The sequence below is a fragment of the Halictus rubicundus genome, unplaced genomic scaffold, assembly GCF_050948215.1.
Source record: "Halictus rubicundus isolate RS-2024b unplaced genomic scaffold, iyHalRubi1_principal scaffold0028, whole genome shotgun sequence".
In the NCBI taxonomy this organism is placed as follows: Eukaryota; Metazoa; Arthropoda; class Insecta; order Hymenoptera; family Halictidae; genus Halictus; species Halictus rubicundus.
The window spans coordinates 1,127,330-1,145,648 of record NW_027488569.1 but is presented as its reverse complement, the minus strand read 5'-3'; the positions used below and the strand labels follow the sequence as shown (position 1 = coordinate 1,145,648).

At 49.3% G+C, this 18,319-nt stretch overlaps 1 long non-coding RNA gene across 1 annotated transcript; it reads left to right on the top strand.

The window, feature by feature from the left end:
- Window positions 1-2,162: 2,162 nt before the first annotated feature.
- LOC143363228 (uncharacterized) lies at window positions 2,163-2,556 on the top strand. The gene is made up of 2 exons (XR_013083777.1): window positions 2,163-2,297; window positions 2,481-2,556. It is a non-coding gene; the product is annotated as an uncharacterized LOC143363228 (long non-coding RNA).
- The last annotated feature ends 15,763 nt before the right edge of the window (window positions 2,557-18,319 follow it).

Here is an 18,319-nt window from a genome sequence, read left to right as displayed (position 1 = left end):
CGGGAAACGCTAGAGGTTCGATTTTTCCAGCCAACCTCGCTGAAAGCTACCACGACAGTAATCCTTCGCGAGATGGTAGCGCGACGGCAGGGTCCTAGCTATCCCAACTCCACGCCCTAGTCCGGCTTTTCCTAATTGGGCGCGCTACTCGCGCGAAAATCGTGGATCACAGGGCCGTGCCCACGACTGGTCCTTGGGCCTGTTACGAGCCAGGGCTGCGAGCAACGCGAGAGGCCGGAGAGAGGTTGTTACCCCAGGAATATGGTTTCAGTTTGTTAGTTAGGTACGCGGACGCACCCAATGCGAAATCGGGGAGCCGCTAGGATAGTTGACGTCGAGGACGCACCTGATGCGAAATCAGGGAACCTCTGGGAGGTTGGAGTCAAACGCAGACGCACCCGATGCGAAACCGAGGAGCTACTAGGAGGATGAAACTTCGTGAACGCACCCAATGCGGAATCGGGGAGTCACTAGGAGAGACACGCGGCGAACCCGATTTAAAAGGGAGGTGGATAACTCACAGACACACCTGATGCGAGACCAGGGAGCTGCTAGGATACGGAAGAACCCAATGCGAAATCAGGGATCCGCTAGGATGGTATAGTTTTTGTGGACGCACCCAATGGGAAACCGGGGAGCCACTAGGTTGGAGAAATCTTCGTTGAATTGAATCTAAGATTAGTAAGTCTCGTAACTTATATATAATTTACTTGATACAATCCGAGCGGTAAGATTGTATCATGTGGGAACGTTCAATTATTAGATTAGGATATCAGGCAATAATTAAAGGTTGTAGATTACGCGAGTTAACAAACAAGACAAATATATTCTGATTTGGAATAGTTACAAGTGTAATTCTTTGTGTCGCGAGTGGATGTAGTAAGTGTACAATTAGAGAAATTGTTACCTAATGATGCACGGTGTTGACGCACTGGCAATGCGGGGTTAGATAGCGATTGTTGAATGCCAAATAGAATATATACCGAACTGACGGAATCTATAAGGTTACGAATTGATTCGAAAGGGACTTTAACCCGATCTCACTAGACTTGACGCGACGTGACTGCACGAGTACTGAACCGCGTCTGAATCTTGACTGAACCGCTTCTCGACTAACCGAAGAGGATGAAAATGCATGGGTTTGTATACCCTAAAAATGAGAGGGGAATGTATCTGTTTTATTTTACGGTCGCATACTCGTATTTGTCGTTTCTAGTGAGTTTAAGGTTTGCAGCTGGATCTTTTGTTTATAGGGGTAAAACGAAGGGTTAGCCAGGATGTTTCCTATCAAAGACTATCTTGACAAAACATTCCAGAAGGGGATGTTTTGAAGATTTCCATATTAGGAAATCGTACGGTGCTGTTACTGAATCATGCTTCGTGCCAGCTGCGTCCAGCCGGAGTACAACGATTAAACAAGGGGTCTGTTGGGACGCTTTTCGTTCTCAGAAAAAGAGATTAGAACTTCTAATCGAAATGAACGTGGAGAAACGTCTCCATACGTAACAGGCCCCAGACCATACGCGAAAATCGTCCCGGCCGCGCTTCGCGACCAGGGAAAAGGGGCAGATCTCCGATTTTCCCTGGTATGGAGGCGCCTACACCACCCTCGGCGAGGCCCCGTTGCAAGTGGCTAGGTGAGGCGGCGGCAGGACCGCGAAATATCTTGTCGGCTGGTCGTCAGGGGCCTTCGTCCCGCTTCGTCATCTAAGGGTTGTCTGGCCCGTGTGTGGCGTCGCCAATTCCTCGAAATGACCGGTGCACCGGATTTTCCGTAATGGCCATGGTTCGACGTGGAGTGGTCCCGCGGAGCGAGGCGTCCTTCGGGAGTGGTAGCAGGGTACGGTGGTGCCATTAGCACGTCTGAAACTCGCCGTGCTCGGCGCGCGCGAAATTCGTCAAAATTCGATCTCCTGTCAATCCGTAAGTTCCTCGGGGAGCACATCCTAACCTCTCGAGCCGTCGTTCTATTCGCGATAGTGTTGTTTTGGGCAGTCCGGTCCCTTCGCTCCGTTGCTCTGAGCGATAGAGTGGCGATGCAAAACTTGCAACGTCACAGGGTAAATGGTTAGTTTGCGGGAAGTTAAGCAACAATAACACAAATGTGTCATTACACAAGTAATGGTAGAGGTAAGACACTTTTTTTTGTTAATAAAGGGTTGCAAAGCATATGATATATACTTGTTTCCTTTCAGATAATAATGATGTTCTGACAACTTTTCCAACAACAGAAGAAGTCCCAGAACCGAGTATGGTTGTAGAATGCAATCATTCCCCTACAACCAGCAACCAGACACGTAAATTGAAATAAGTTTCATATATACAGAGTATCCCAATTTAATCTATAAATTAAATTATCTCTTCCAATTTTTCTTATTCATAAAGCAAAAACTTACTTTAACATATTAAAAGTGGCATATAATGTTACTATTTGAGGATTAATATCTGTCTACAGTACTGAACAATATTTCCCATTGCAGTTAGTAAAGATTTCTCTTCACCATGCACATCAAAGACTGCAAATGTAAGGGAGAAGTGTCAAATTGCTACACTGCATGACAAAATACAACACGATCATCGTTACCAAAATACACCACGAAGTACGATGAAGAAATTAGATCATATGTGAAGAAGATTGCAGTCCATAACGCAGGAGAATAGAATACTCAAGCAGCAGGCCACACGACTGAAAAAAAGGTACACTCTTTACGAGATGTGATACAAGGGTTAAAGGAAAATAGACTTCTGCCTGATAGTGCGTATTATTGGCTTTCTGCTAATGCCGATGCTTCATTAGAATTGTTCAACCGCATGCTCAAAAATAGGAAAAACATAGGCAAACTCACTCGAGACAAATACCCCCCAGCACTGCGCGCGTTTGCTTTGACTGTACACTTTTATTCACCGAAAGTGTATTCGTATATAAGGAAAACTTTCAATTTAGCGCTTCCGCACGCAGACGTCCTCTGAACCTGGTATAGTAGTGTAAATGCAGAACCAGGTTTTACTGAGGAATCTTTTGCACCATTAAAAGAAAAATCTGACGAACTAAAAGAAAAAGGGCAAAGACTGCTTGTGCTATGATATTTGATGAGATGGGCATAAAAAAGGATGTCAGGGGGGTCGCGATGGGACAATGCGGGGTCATGTAGATTTAGGTGTCGGTATAAGTGGTGGGGATGACCTTCTAGAGGCCAAAAATGCCCTCGTAATAATGGTTGTGGCGCTTGGCCAAAATTGGAAACTTCCAATCGGCTATTTTTTAATTACAACGTTGAACGCCGAAACTAAAGCCAACTTATTGCGAGAGGCATTCATTCGCCTACAGAAAGCGGGTGTGACAGTGTGCAGTTTAACGTTAGACGGCCCATGTGATCATTTTGCCACAGTGGAAAATTTAGGTGCTCGAATGCATGTAAATACGAGAAAGACAGAGCATGAAAATATTTATGAAATGTTTAAAGTTTATTTCGCACATCCTATGCCTGGCGAGCCAGACATTAATGTAATATTTGATGCTTGTCATATGTTAAAGAACATTAGAAATTGTTTAGGCGAATACTTAGTCCTCTTTGATGGAGAAGGAAAGAAAATCGAGTGGGCGTATATACAAGCACTTGCTTTACTGCAACAGAAAGAAGGTCTACGTTTGGGTAATCGTCTTCTAACAAAACATATTGAATACCGGAAAATGGTAATGAAAGTGGCCTTAGCTGCGCAAACACTGAGTTCAAGCGTGGCCGAGAGCATTGAGTTTTGTTGGAACGTGCTTCAAATTCCGGAATTTGAAGGTGGTGGAGCAACAGCACGTTTTTTACGCTGCATCGATACAATATTTGATTTCTTGAACGTGAGGAATCCATGGGGGAGGCACCTCAAATGTCCTCTAAGACGCGATAACGAGGATATTTGGCGTCCACGTTTAATCGTGGAAATCCAATATTTATCTAAAATTAAAGATAAAAATGGAACTTCCATATTCCTCTCCAGGCGAAAAGCGGGATTCATTGGCCTTTTTACCGCAGTTTTATCTATTTTTAATATATACGGCATGTTTATCAAACCAAATGAATCGCAAATGAAATATTTATTATCTTATAAGACGAGCCAAGATCATTTGGAACTCTTTTTTTTTCGCTGTTAGAGGCAGAAGTGAGTTGTGCCCCAATCCAACAGCTTCGCAGTTTGTTTCCGCGTACAAGCGACTGCTTGTGCGGCATGACATTTCTATTAATACAGGAAAAGTTTGGGCATTAGACAATACTAAAATATTAAATGTATCAAGCGAATCCAAAAAAAATACGTGCAGTAATAGATAGGTACGATGTAAATGTTTATGACCAGATACATAATTTGAAAATACGAGAAAAGTATGGGCTTAGTGAACATGTACAACATACTGATTACTTCCCCGAAATTACCGAATTTTTAAATTTCACATGGGCACAATCTCCAAATCTAAGTGAATTTTCCCAGCAAGCAATTGGATATATTGCTGGCTGGGTAATTTTATCTTTAAGAAAACATAAAAAAATTAGCTGCATTGAATGTTTACTTGCGTGTGAGGAAATAGATAAAAGCAACATTTCTGTACATAAACAAGATCCCACGGCATATATTAAAGCAATTACGCGTAATTTTTTAATTATACCATCGCCGAGTGTTGTAAAAATTTGTATGACTACAGAATGCCTTTTTCGAAGAGCATGCAACATAAATTCCGGGAAACCTCCCGTAGAGCAGAATTTCCCTGCTGTTTTAGCCGCTAAAGCTTTCGAAAAAATAACAGAAGATACTCACATTTTTCATGAATTAGAACAACACAATTTAGAAATGTTAAGCGCCGAAGAATTCGATAGCCATTCAAATAAACTGATTGAAACCATAGCTGCATGCTACATAGAGCTATGCATGTACGCGGAAACAAAAAAGTATGCTTTAGCAGTAACTGGAACAAATATGGGACATTATTTACCGCGTTCTATAGTTTGGGTCCACCAGTAAAGCTTTGTAAACAATATTATAATGTATTGTATGTATTAATATTATAATTATATTATAATCTATTGTAAATAATCATATATCGCAATACGTATGTATTGCTGCTATGTATGCATGATTACTTGTATGTATTATTTTGAGATTTTGCTTAGCTTTGAAGCTGTCAAATTTACTTTTCTGTATGTGGTAGAAAGAATAAATGTGAAAAGTTTAACATAAATTAAGATTCCTCTTTATTTAACAGATTTCTGATCTACATTCTGTAATCACCAATAATGCCAGTGTGGATGAATAGTCCTGAATCATGGCTTCCTACTAAATTATAATTGCTTGGATCACAAAGATTCACAAAGGTTCATGATCGGACATAAAAGAATAACATTGAATACATTCTGTTTAATTGTACGTATATTTATACTTTACATATTATTATAACATATAATTGTACATAAAAGAAATCTATATCATATGCATTACTTATTTATAAAGTAATTAGTAACTGTATTTCAGTATTATTGTGAATCTAATTTCATTTACTGCTTTTCGTAAAACGTAAAAAATACATACCTCCACTTCCTTTATCTATAACAGTGAAATAAATGATAATAATGTTTAGAAACATTTTTAAAATTACTATTCACTTTCTGCGAACATCAATAATTATTACTTCTGTTTCTTTTATATTATATTTATATATTTATTTCACTATTTTCGTGAATATCATTTTTTGCAACCAGTTTTTTTTTTTAATTTTAACGTTCATACAAGTAGTTCGTATTATTCTGCTATATTAATACGCCTCCCTTGTAAATTCAAACTTTCAAACTTCGCGCTAGTTCCGTTAGTACACCGGTGTATAATTCGCGGCGCTTGCATGTAAAGCACTGATATATATATACTATTGTAGCGTGGCCTGTTGCCCACGCGAACATAGCTAGATATATATATAGCATCGATTAATGGCGCGGAGAGGGAAATTTAAATATAAGATGTAATCGCGTATTTCATACATACGTATTTTATTTGGGCGCGATAGTTTAGAGTAGGTAAAGAAAGACCGGGAGAGTTCCATAGAGATCCTTGACGAAATTCGAGTCGGCGAGACTAATTGAGGAATTTAGAGAAAGTCACGCAGCCTCTTAGAGTAGCTTCTCCAATTCAACATAAATTAGGGATAGTCGAAGTCCGGAATCAGTTAAGGACAAGAGGTCATAAATTCCGAGTCAAGGACCTCTTGGAACTCCCTCGGACCTCTCGCTCGTTCGGTCCCACATGGCCCCACGTCCCTTGTTTTGGCGGGGCTTCACCCTCATGCGTACCCCACTCCCGTGCGTGCGCTATTAAGATCCATCCACTGCCAATCACCATCAAGCAGCAACCGGAAGACGAGTGATCCGACGAATCAACGCCTAGCCAGAAGATCCCAATTTTCCTATTGGCTAAGGAAGCGAGAAGGAAGAAGCTAAAAAAGGGATTCGAAGCTCCAGGATGAGACAGAATTCATTGTAGAACTGAGGGAGTCACATCCCAACGAACCACAAATAAAATCTACAACAGTTTTTCGCCTTTAACTCTGTGAAGAAAGTTTATTTCTTAATTTCCACGAGCAGAGCGCTTCAGCGCTCCACGGGCACTCGAACCCACTACCAAAATCCCTATTCCACCACACTGCGACGCAACACTATGGATTCGAGATACCGTTGTTGCGTCGCAGTGTGGTGGAATAGGGATTTTGGTAGTGGGTTCGAGTGCCCGTGGAGCGCTGAAGCGCTCTGCTCGTGGAAATTAACAAATAAACTTTCTTCACAGAGTTAAAGGCGAAAAACTGTTGTAGATTTTATTTGTGGTTCGTTGGGATGTGACTCCCTCAGTTCTACAATGAATTCTGTCTCATCCTGGAGCTTCGAATCCCTTTTTTAGCTTCTTCCTTCTCGCTTCCTTAGCCAATAGGAAAATTGGGATCTTCTGGCTAGGCGTTGATTCGTCGGATCACTCGTCTTCCGGTTGCTGCTTGATGGTGATTGGCAGTGGATGGATCTTAATAGCGCACGCACGGGAGTGGGGTACGCATGAGGGTGAAGCCCCGCCAAAACAAGGGACGTGGGGCCATGTGGGACTGAACAAGGGAGAGGTCCGAGGGAGTTCCAAGAGGTCCTTGACTGAGAATTTATGACCTCTTGTCCTTAACTGATTCCGGACTTCGACTATCCCTAATTTATGTTGAATTGGAGAAGCTACTCTAAGAGGCTGCGTGACTTTCTCTAAATTCCTCAATTAGTCTCGCCGACTCGAATTTCGTCAAGGATCTCTATGGAACTCTCCCGGTCTTTCTTTACCTACTCTAAACTATCGCGCCCAAATAGAATACATATGTATTAAATACGCGATTACATCTTATATTTAAATTTCCCTCTCCGCGCCATTAATCGATGATATATATATATATATATATATATATATATATATATATATATATATATATATCTAGCTATGTTCGCGTGGTCAACTGGCCACGCTACACCGTGAAACGAATTGAAGCGGCTTTACATGCCAGCGCCGCCAGTTATACACCGGTGTACTACATCCCCCCGTACTCCTCTTCACTCCCGCGGTGCTCTGCACTTGTGAGGGAATCAGCTTAGATGGCACCACGTTCACGGCACATCACGTGATTAAACGTGATTGGACAAGACTGATGTTCGAATCTTTGCTGCTATTGGACGCTACTATTGCCGCCAAAACCACTGCTGTATGAATGTGTATGTAGCGTCCAATAGCAGCAAAGATTCGAACATCAGTCTTGTCCAATCACGTTTAATCACGTGATGTGCTGTGGGGCGGCGGCACGGTGGCGCGTAGGTTGCACGTTGTGCACCTGCGCCAAGTCGCATGCGGATGGAACGAGTCGCGTTCGTCGTCGATTCTTCCTTCTTCTCCGGGTCTTCTTCGAGAGAACCTCGCTGCGCACAGACGCGTCTTGTCTTCAAAAGGTTTACTTTGCGGCGTAGTACCGCACGACCGTGCCGGCTCCGGACATTGTTGTCGCAATTCGTTCTCGGGAGTCGCGAGCTCTCCTTCGGAGTTTGTTCAATAAAGCTCGTTATTTCGGTTGCTACCCGACGTGTTCATTACTCGTGAGGAGTGGGCCTCACGCGCATAACCTAGTTCCTCCTTGCCGCGACCACGTGGCGCGTCCATCTTGGGCGCAGTTCGTCGGGACATTTATTCCGAGCGTTCTCGCGAGAGGACGTGTGGCTTCCGGCCACTGGTGACCCCAATCTCTCGTTCGTTACGAGATCTACGTTCCTGGTCCCCACATCCGTGGAGGACCGTCGGAACACACCAATACGTACATCGGTACCCCAATTTCCCCACAGTGCCGTGAACTTGGTGCCATCTAAGCTGATTCCCTCGCAAGTGTTGAGCACCGCGGGGGTGAAGAGGAGTACGGGGGGATGTAGTACACCGGTGTATAACTGGCGGCGCTGGCGTGTAAAGCCAGTATCAATTCGTTACAACTTCTCTACGGCTGGCTTATGGGAATCTCGTATCCATAGTATATATATCAGTGATGTAAAGCCAGTATCAATTCGTTTCAACCGCTGTACGGCTGGTTTATGGGAATCTCGTATCCATAGTATATACAGGGTGGCCCACATAACCCTTAACAGCTCAATATCTCGAAAACTATGCCATCGATTTTAAAGTTCTTGATCTTAAATTGCATGGACCTGAAGGGCCTTTCTAATTACATAAGCGTGAAATGGCGCCCCCTTTCCCTTTAAAGGGGGCCGAGGTACCTTTTGGAAGCAGCTTTTATGTATTGTAAGCAGCCTTTATATATGTTGTTACGGCGTAACAACCCACCATAAACACGGACCCCTATTAAGGTATACCAGAAAATGTAAAATTTTGAAACTTCCCTAATGCCGGTCAACTAAATCACTTTATTACCCCGACGTGACGAAAACGAACATTAGGAGCTTAAAAATCACTTTTACAATACGCTAAATTGCTAAAAGACCGAAACCCTCCAGATGGTCAATTTTATGACCGTAACGGACCATACCGTCGCGTTACCTGCGTAAGGCACCCCACGCGGACTTGAGCCGTTCCAAGGAAGTCTTAGCCCAATCAAACTCCTTCAAAAACCGACCGCCTACAATTCCCATTGACCAATCACGATCCATCAACCAGCAAACCACCCCCCAACTCAAAACTCCAAGTCGTCCAAAAAATCATACCACGACCTCAGAATCGATCAGTCCGTCCACCAAAAAACACATACTTTAAATCACATTCACTCGCTCTGTAAACCTAACACCTAGTCGTTCGTATTTTTATAATAAATTCAAGTTATTAGTTCTTCGAGTGCAATTTATTCATCATCCACCTTAATTCAAAATAAATATTCCCTCGCCGTTAATTCAGCGAGTGAAGCGGAGCATACAGTGAGAGTTTCTCTCAAAATAAGACATTTTTGCTCACGCCACAACATATTGTAACCGTTCTTTCCTACCTTTCCTCTCTATCCGCATACGTTGTTACCCGTATCTCTACTTCGCGTCTCGAGACTATCTCTTACCGTCTCGCAGGGCCGGTTACTACCCTAAATTCTCGAAGCTCGCAAGTTCGCGAGATGGAATGGATTCGTGCCTCCAGGCACTGGAAAGCGGCGAGGTATGGACGAGTTAAATGAGATATTCGAAGCCCAGATAAAGTAACAAAAGATGATATATTCTCGTAAGAACCGTTGCGTGTGTTTGTATACAGTTAATTCAAGGTACCGTGTGGAACAATAGGTCGGCCTCCCGTGCCGACGGCTCACGACGCGTAAACAAGTATCATGAACGCGTGAAAAACGCTCGCGGTACGTTCGCTCGACTCTACGTCCGGTTTTCGGAATCGGTTTAGAAAAATCACTCAGCACGGATCGCGCCCCGCGATAAGCAGTTCGTGACCCGTCTGACCGTCCCTACACTCGGCCGGATAATCGTACGAGTGATCAGGATGGAGACAAACACGAAATCGCCGTCACTCCACGCTTCCAATGATTCTGCTCTTCGGCACGTAATCGTGGCCTCTAAGCAATCTCGGACGAGGCGGCGGCAGAGTGTCAGTGACCGTGCACAGTCCGATCGCTCCTATCTGACCCGAAATCCGCGATCGAACGACGTCGTACCCGTCAGACCATCCAGGCACCTGGACGATGTTCGTACAAGTGGCCTGGGTGGAGACACACACTAAACCTTGGTCACTCCACGGAACGCACGAGTCTACCCTTTGGCATGATACATGGCCTCGGAGTATTCTCGGGTATTGGTCATTGCAGAGTGTCCACGATCGTGCAAGGCCCGATCGTCTCGATTCAGTAGAGACGTGCACTAAACCTCGATTATTCCACGGGACCTATAAGTTCACCCTTTGGCACGATACGTGGCCTCGGAGTGATCTCGGACAAAGGTCACGACAGAATACTCGGGATCGTGCGATGCTCTTTCGTACCGATTCGGGGAAGACTCGCACTAAACCTCGGTCGCTCGACGGGACCCAGGAGTCTACCCTTCGGCACGATACGTGGCCTCGGAGCAATCTCTGATAAGGTCACGACAGAGTGGCCGCGATCGTACGAAGTACAATCGCCTCGAATCTGGTAGAGACCCACACCAAAATCTCGGTAATTCCACGGGACCCAGAAGAGTACCCTCTGGCACGGTGCGTGGCCTCGGAATACCCTCGATTAAGGTCACGGCAGAAAAACCCTGATTGTGTGAAATAAAATAGTCCCGATCCAGACGAGACTCACAGAAAACCTCGGCAGTTCCTCGGGACCCAGGAGTTTACCCTTTGGTACGTTTCGTAGCCTCAGAGTACGCTCTGTCGAGGTTTCGGAAGAACCAATGCGATCATGCGATGATTGAGTGTCTCGCTTCGACCCGTATAGTACGTACAGTATCTTTGAAACGATACTTCTACGTACCCTATAATAATATTTATACTTTGAAAGACGAAGCGAACCTACTGTGTCTGTTCGACGCGATTCTCGCACGCTTCGCGACGCGTTTCTATCTCTGCGCGACGCAGTTCTCTAAATTTTACAAAATTGTGTCATGCGAACACACGGCGCTTTCCACTCGCCGTCGCTCCTAGTACTCGCGACTTGCTCGCTGCAAGTGATCTACACTGACAATAGTAACACTTTACTTCGTAATTGATAGTTAAACATTTCCCGATCAATCTTTGAGCGAGTGAAAATTCTATGATTTCGTTTGACTACTACGCGGTCACGTCCGAGAGTCACGGAGCTTTATATAAAATGTTACGACAGTGCCACGGCGCGGTTTGTGCTCGTGACTCCTCGGTTTGAGGCGCGTACGCGTTGAGAGCAGGAAGGACGGTTTGCCTTGCTCTGCCGAGTCGGTTTGACTCCTCTAACGTGTACCGTGTTGCGTCGAACAGACACTATTCTTAAACGCGTGTTTCCCGGACCGCTTCCAGACGTAGAGTGCTGGATCGCTGGCTCGCATCGACCTCCTTCGATCGTTATCGAGTGGGGATCGATGCGTGCGCAACTTGACAAGGATCGCGATATCTCGCGATCCCTCGCTATCTCCGGACTCGCGAACAACGTAGTGGGATATGGTGGTGGGGTCTGTATCGCCGATCGATACGTGCGGTATATCGATATGTAACCGACACGGTTACAATATGTTATAACCGTGCCGCTTGAGGCGCTGCGGTGTGCGCAGTCGTTGTACGTTGTACGAGCCGTCCGTTATGCGTCAGTTAGCCTTTAGTTATTCTTAGTTAGAATTAGTTGTTAATTAGTAGGCTGTTAATTAGTATTCTCCAGTCAATAGTTTAGTTTGCAACTGTATTAGCATCTATACAATAAATCTCTTACAGTTTTTATCAGAAGTGGGATAAAGAGACCGCGTGTGTACTTTGGACGTTAGGAAAACCGCGTGTTGAAGCTGGTTACGTTGAATTTTTTCCGCCTGTTGAGTGAATTTTACGTACTTTGTTGAAGCTTTAGACATTTGTTTTGAGGAAAAATGAATCAAAACGATTTTACAGTCGTGCAGTTAAGAAGCGTGGCAAGGCAGTTGAGCATTCATGCCTCAGGCAGCACAGCTGACTTACTTGCAAGGTTGGAAACTGCTTTGGGGTCCTAGGACCTGTGGCCTCTACAGTAGACCATCTGTCCCACTGTCGAGCCGTTCTCTCTATTTGAAGGATGTCACAGGTCTAAAGTCCTCTCGCTCCACCTCCTCGTGGTGGACCCTGGGAACACACATAGTTGTGTGTTGCGAACGGAGCGAGGGGCATTCCGCGAGAAGTAGTCCCAATGATGTGTGAGGCGATCCCGGCGGGATCTTCGGATCCTGGCAGGGCCTCCCATGCCGGTAAGGCTCACACGGAGGAGTGAAAACCGTGGGCTCTCAACGTGTCCTGCGAACGACCGGGGAGGTCGGCGCAGGACCTCATACCGTAAACCGGTGGTCATGTTTTACCGGAACGGGGGACTTGCCTTAATCAGCCGGCCTGCGAGGAGGATAAACCTCTATAAAGAAGTCTCTATCCCAAGCTATCGTAACGTGGCGATGGGAAACTCCCGGAGTAAGCGCCGGGGGTGGGCGGTGGATGCACCAGCTCTTGAGCGTTGTAATACCTCGGGATACCTGCCGACCTCCCGTTGTATCTACGCTTACCGGGACAAGCGGCTCTGCCCCGGTCGACAACCCCTTCTGCTCGTTGCACTTAGGGTATCGAGTGAGGCGCCCCCAGAAATGGGGGTGTAGTAACCAGGCCCACTTATGTAATCATGATTTCTAATAACGACGTGCCTCGGACAAATCTTGAAGAGGTTGTGGAGGGGTTACCACGACCGGAAGTGGTCGTGGAGAGATTGGTGGTGCCAGCATCATCGAAGATGGGACCACCCTCGGCCCCAGTTGACCGACCTAAGCTCCGGCCTAGGAAGGGAGCGCCGGGAGGTGATAAGCCCGACCTGAAGGGGGACAGAGCCGCGGTGAAGTCGACCAAGTTGGCTCCCCCCTCTTCCAGCGGCGCGGGCGCGAAACGCCCACTGACCCCGACTCCGGAGAGGACCTCACCGACCCCGTCGGTGGATAAACGGCCGCGACCCGTGAATCAGCCCCGGCCGGAAATCCGTTCCCTTCTGCCCGGCGAGATCACGGCTCTCATAACGGAGCATGGTTTGACATCGGGGATTTGGCGTCGAGATGCGGGAACCTGAAGGGGACCTACCAAAAGGCCATCAGGGACTCCTTCCGCAGTATTGTGGAGTCGGTGCGGGAACAGGAGCGAAGGGGTGTCCAGGGGGGACACCCTGCTGTCGGCTCCACCCCTTCCCTCGCGGACCCCGCAAATGAGGCGCTGCGGGAGACGCGGGAATCGCTGGAGGCCATAAGGGGGGAGCTTATGGCCATGAAGCAGTTACGCGACGCTCCCCCCGGCCGATAATCCCCGCCCCTGACACCAGCGGGGACACCGGTACAGCCGGGATGATGTCCCGGATGGAGGCCCTCATCGAGGCGGGCCTGGGCTCTATCCGGGAGGAGATGAGGCGAGAGCTGCGGTGCGTTGCCCGAACGCCTCCTATGTCTCGGCCGCCGCAACCGCCTGCCCCAATCCCGGTACCCGCGCCGCCGACACCTGTTGCAGCGCCCGCGCCGCCGACGCTGGCCCCCGCCCGGTGGCGGGAGGGACCGCCAAGAAGAAGAAGAAGAAGAAGAAGGGTTCCGCGGAGGGAGCGTCCCTCCGGCCCCACCCGCTCCGCCGGCCCCGTCCCCTGCGCCTGCGCCGGGAACCTCTAATGGGGGGACCTGGGCAGATGTGGTGAGCATGCGGAACAAGGCTGTGGCCAAGGCTTCCGCGGGTGCCCCTAAGGCGAAGAAGGCCGCTTCCCCCGCCCCGAAAGGCAGCGGCCAAAGTGAAGGCTCCGCCCCGCTCTGCGGCAGTTACCTGAACTGTCCCGGAGGGGAGCGGGGCCTCCTATGAGGAGGCCGTTAGGAGGGCCCGCCAGGGCGTCGACCTCGGCATTGGGGCCCTCCACTGGAAGAGGGCGGTAACCGCGGGCCTCGTTATAGAGGTCCCCGGTGCCAACGGGGGCCCCAAGGCCGACGCCCTGGCGGCGAGGATGACCGCCGTCCTGGGAGGTATGGGGGTGAAGATCTCCAGGCTCGTGAAGAAGGCGGAATTCCGCCTCACGGGCCTGGAGGTGTCTGTCACCCCCCAAGAGGTGGCGGAGGCGGTGGCCGAGGCCGGGAGCTGCACCGTCGAGTCCGTTAGGGTGGGGGAGATGAAGGTCCCATCCAGCGGGCTCGGCACTATATGGGTGCAGTGCCCGGCCGTGGCGGCGCTGGCCATCGGAAAGGCCCGAAAGCTGCGCGTGGGGTGGTCCACCGCTCAGGTGGTGGTGCAGGTGGAGCAAGGCGTGCTCCCCGCCATCAAACCGAAGAAGGGCGCAAAGGGGGTGGACAGTGTGGCGCCCCCCGCCCCAAAGCGCGACGAAGGGGACTGCCGGGGGAGCGGTTTCAGCTCCCCCCACCACCCCGAAAGTGGTGGAAATGGAGGTACCGGCAGTCCCCAGCGGGACGGGGGACAACTGCCCCCCGCCATCCGCGTTGGCGGCTGAGGAGGAGAGTCCAGTGTAGGCCAGATAATGGCCCATGCACCATGCTGGTCTCTCCAGTCGGTACTCCAGGCCAACCTCAACCAGTGCCGTCGGGCGCAGGACCTAATGGTCCAGTGCCTGGAGGAGTGGGGGGTTGGCCTGGCCGTCGCCGCGGAGCCGTACAGCGTCCCGGACCATCCACACTGGTCCGGTGACGCTGACGGCTCCGTGGCGGTATGGTGGCATCGCCACTCGGCGACAGTGCCCCCCTGCTCCGTGGTCGAACGGGGCAGGGGTATGGTGATGGTAAAGTGGGGAAGACTTCTGGTCGTGGGTTGCTACAACTTACCCAGTTGTGACTCCGCCGAACTCGGCATGTTCGTGGACCGGCTGGGGCTTATGATAGCCCCATATGTAGCCGGTCTGGTGCTGGTCCTGGGGGACCTCAATGCGAGGTCCACCACCTGGGGTAATCTCGGGATCAGAGCCCGAGGCGGAGTCCTGGAAGACTGAGCGGAGGGGATGGAGCTCCGGTTACTAAGCCGGGGCTTCGTGCCTACGTGCGTGAGGAGGAACGAGTGGTCCATTGTGGACGTGTCGTTCGCGACCGCCGCCGCCTCGCGCCGTGTGTCCAATGGGCGGGTCTGGGATGGAGAGACCTTGTCGGACCACTGCTACGTCCTGATGGACGTAGCGATGGTCTCGGACTCGCCGTTGGACACGCCCCTCCGACGTGGCACCCCGCCAGCACCCAGATGGGCGCTGAAACGACTAGATGGGGACCTCCTGAGGGCCGTGATTATCGGCTCCGCCTGGCCTACGGCCATGGAGCGCGGGGTAGAAGAGGGGGCGGCTTGGATCCGGGTCACGTTGCAGTCCGAGCTCAGCCCCCGATGAAGCCAGTCTACTGGTGGTCGGGGGAGCTGGCCGAACTACGCAGTTCGGCCGGCAGAGCCCGCCGTCACTACACCCGCGCCCGTCGCCCCATCTTCTGGGCGGCGACGCGGAGACGAGGGTCGCCGAACTGTACGGGGAATACAGATCGGCGGCCGGGGCCCTCAAACGGGATATTGCCGCTGCTAAGGCCAAGGCCTGGGACGAGCTCCTGCTCAACCTCCATAACGACCCATGGGGATGCCGGTACAAGGCGGTGTTTGGGAAGCTCCGCCCCTGGGCATCCCCGGTCACGGAGATGTTAGACCCGGAGCTCCTGGGGCGCGTCGTAGATACCCTCTTCCCCCTCAGGGGGGGTGGGAACGCGCCCCGGAGCCGACCATAGAATGGTCGGACGAGCTCTGGGTCACCGAGTGGGAGCTACACCGGGCCGTGCGGGAACTCCGGGCTGGGGGCAAGAAGGCCCCCAGCTCTTATGGGGTTCCCGGTGATATAACGGCCTTAGCACTAAAGGTCCTCGTCCCGGCGTTCAGGAGCGTCATGGACGCAAGCCTGCGTTGGGGGGTCTCCCCACGATTTGGAAAAATACGGGCCTGGTTGTCCTCCACAAGAAGAGGAAAACCGCAGAGTATCCCTCTGCATACCGGCCGGTGTGTTTACTCGACGAGGCGAGAAAGCTGTTCGAAAGAATAATTGCTGCCCGCCTCGTCGAGCATCTGTCGCGAGGTGGTCCCGACCTGAGCGACAGCCAGTATGGTTTCCGGAGGGGGCGCTCGACTATTGACGCTCTGCATCCTTCCCTATACCCCTCCTTGCTCCTCCATCCAGCTTTCCTCGATCTCATCCCACCTCTTCAATTTCCCGTTCACGCACATTTTCATGTACCCTATCTGTACGTTCCTTCCCTCTCTCCTTTCTACTTCCGCTTCCCTTTCTATCTTCCATCTTGCCCTCCTCTCCTGTTCCGTCAAGTCATCATCTATCCTTTCCACTTGTCCCCTAAGCTTTCTCTTCCCCTCCATTACCTTCCTCTTACACTCCCTATTCTCCATTTCCTCCAGCACCATCCCCCTTCCCTCCTTTCCTACCTTCCCTATCTTTCTTACCTCCTTAATTCCCTCGACTTTCAGCCCCATCTTTTCCCATAGACTCCTGATCTCTTCTTTTATGTCCTTGCCCTCCACCTTTATCCCCCTAACGACCGCGTTGTTCCTCTTCCCCTCTCTTTCCCTCTTGTCCTGCCTGATTTCTAACCTCCTTATTCTTTTCCTGTTCTCCTCCCTTTCCCACTCTCCCGCAGATTCTTTTTTCCCCTCCTCTTGTCCCCCCTTCCCTTTTTCTCTATCCATTCCTCCACCTTCTCCAGTTTTCCCTCCATCCTTTCCACCCTCCTATCTACTTCCTCCCTTCCCCTCCTCTCCTCCTCTAACCTCCCCTCTACCTTCGTTACCCTTGCCCCAACACTTTCCAACCAATTCTCTATCCTTTTCCCTCTTTTTCCCCCTCCTTCCTCACCTCCCTCAACTCTTCCCCCATCCACCGCACTTCCCCTATTAACCCACTTATCAGTTCCACCATGTCCCTAGCTTCAGTCTCCTCCTCCTTCTTTCCTTTCTCTGGCAACCTTTTCGTGTTGTCACTCTTCTTACAGGCCCCGCTTATCTCCCTCTCCTCTCCTAATACTTTCTCTCTTCCCCTTTTTCTCCCCCCACTTTCTACACTTTCCAAACTCTCCGTACTGAACCAGCGTTCCAACCTGTCATCTTTCAAAATCCTTCCTATTCTTCCCTTTCCCGTCTCCCCCTCTCCTTTCCCTACCCCTTTGCCGTCTCCGCCTCTCTCACTCATTTCTTCTGCCCTTCTCTTCTAATTCCTCCTAATCTACTTTCAAATCTCCCGCCTCCTTGCTCTATCTGTTTCGCCACTAGCTCGCGCCACCTTCCACTCCTTCCAGTCGCACACCCACGCACTCCCCTCTACCGTCACTCGGACCTAACCTCACACTCCGCTCCTTTTGCCCTTCCTCCGCTCTCCCTATCTCGCCTCCCCGCTCCTAACCCTTTCTCTCACGCCTGGCCCTGGCCTTGCACACCCCTCTCCTCACACGTTCTCCCCACACACTTCTTTCACTCCTCACCTTTCTCTGAATTTCCGCAGACTCCACTCTTGCACCTCAACCTCTCACACAACCGGAAACGGAAGTCCCCATACATATATAATGATATTAATACTATGGATTACATAACTATGAGATTATATGTGAGAGTATTATGTATGTGTACGTAGAGTAATAGCTTGTAATTAACTTATCTTCTATCTTAACCTACGATGCTTCGCGGGTGACGTCATCAACAACACGTCGGTCGTCCGACGTGACAGTACCAATGTACGCTTGTGCGCAAGCTTTAAATGGTTTTTCGATTCGACTTGCGTGCCTATCGGTATTACAGTGATTGCCTAGCTTATTCTTCGCGACTGTAAATTCTTCTATTTCATCTCCCCGCTCTTGTTTCCCCAAAAAGGCAATAAGATCAACAAACTTCGGCATTTGAGCATTCTCTAATGTACGTTCCCAGGCTCTACGTGTTAACTTATCTAATTTTTGCGTGAGAACTGCAAGGCCTTTAGTGCATTAATGTTCTTAAGCTAAGAGGTGAGTCCTTGCTAATTTCAGGTAATTCAAAGAATGACTTTAGATGTGCATATACTATTTGTCGCGGTCTGTCACATCGCTGCTTAAGAAGTTCCCATGCTACCAGATAATTTTCCTCGGATGCGTGTAAG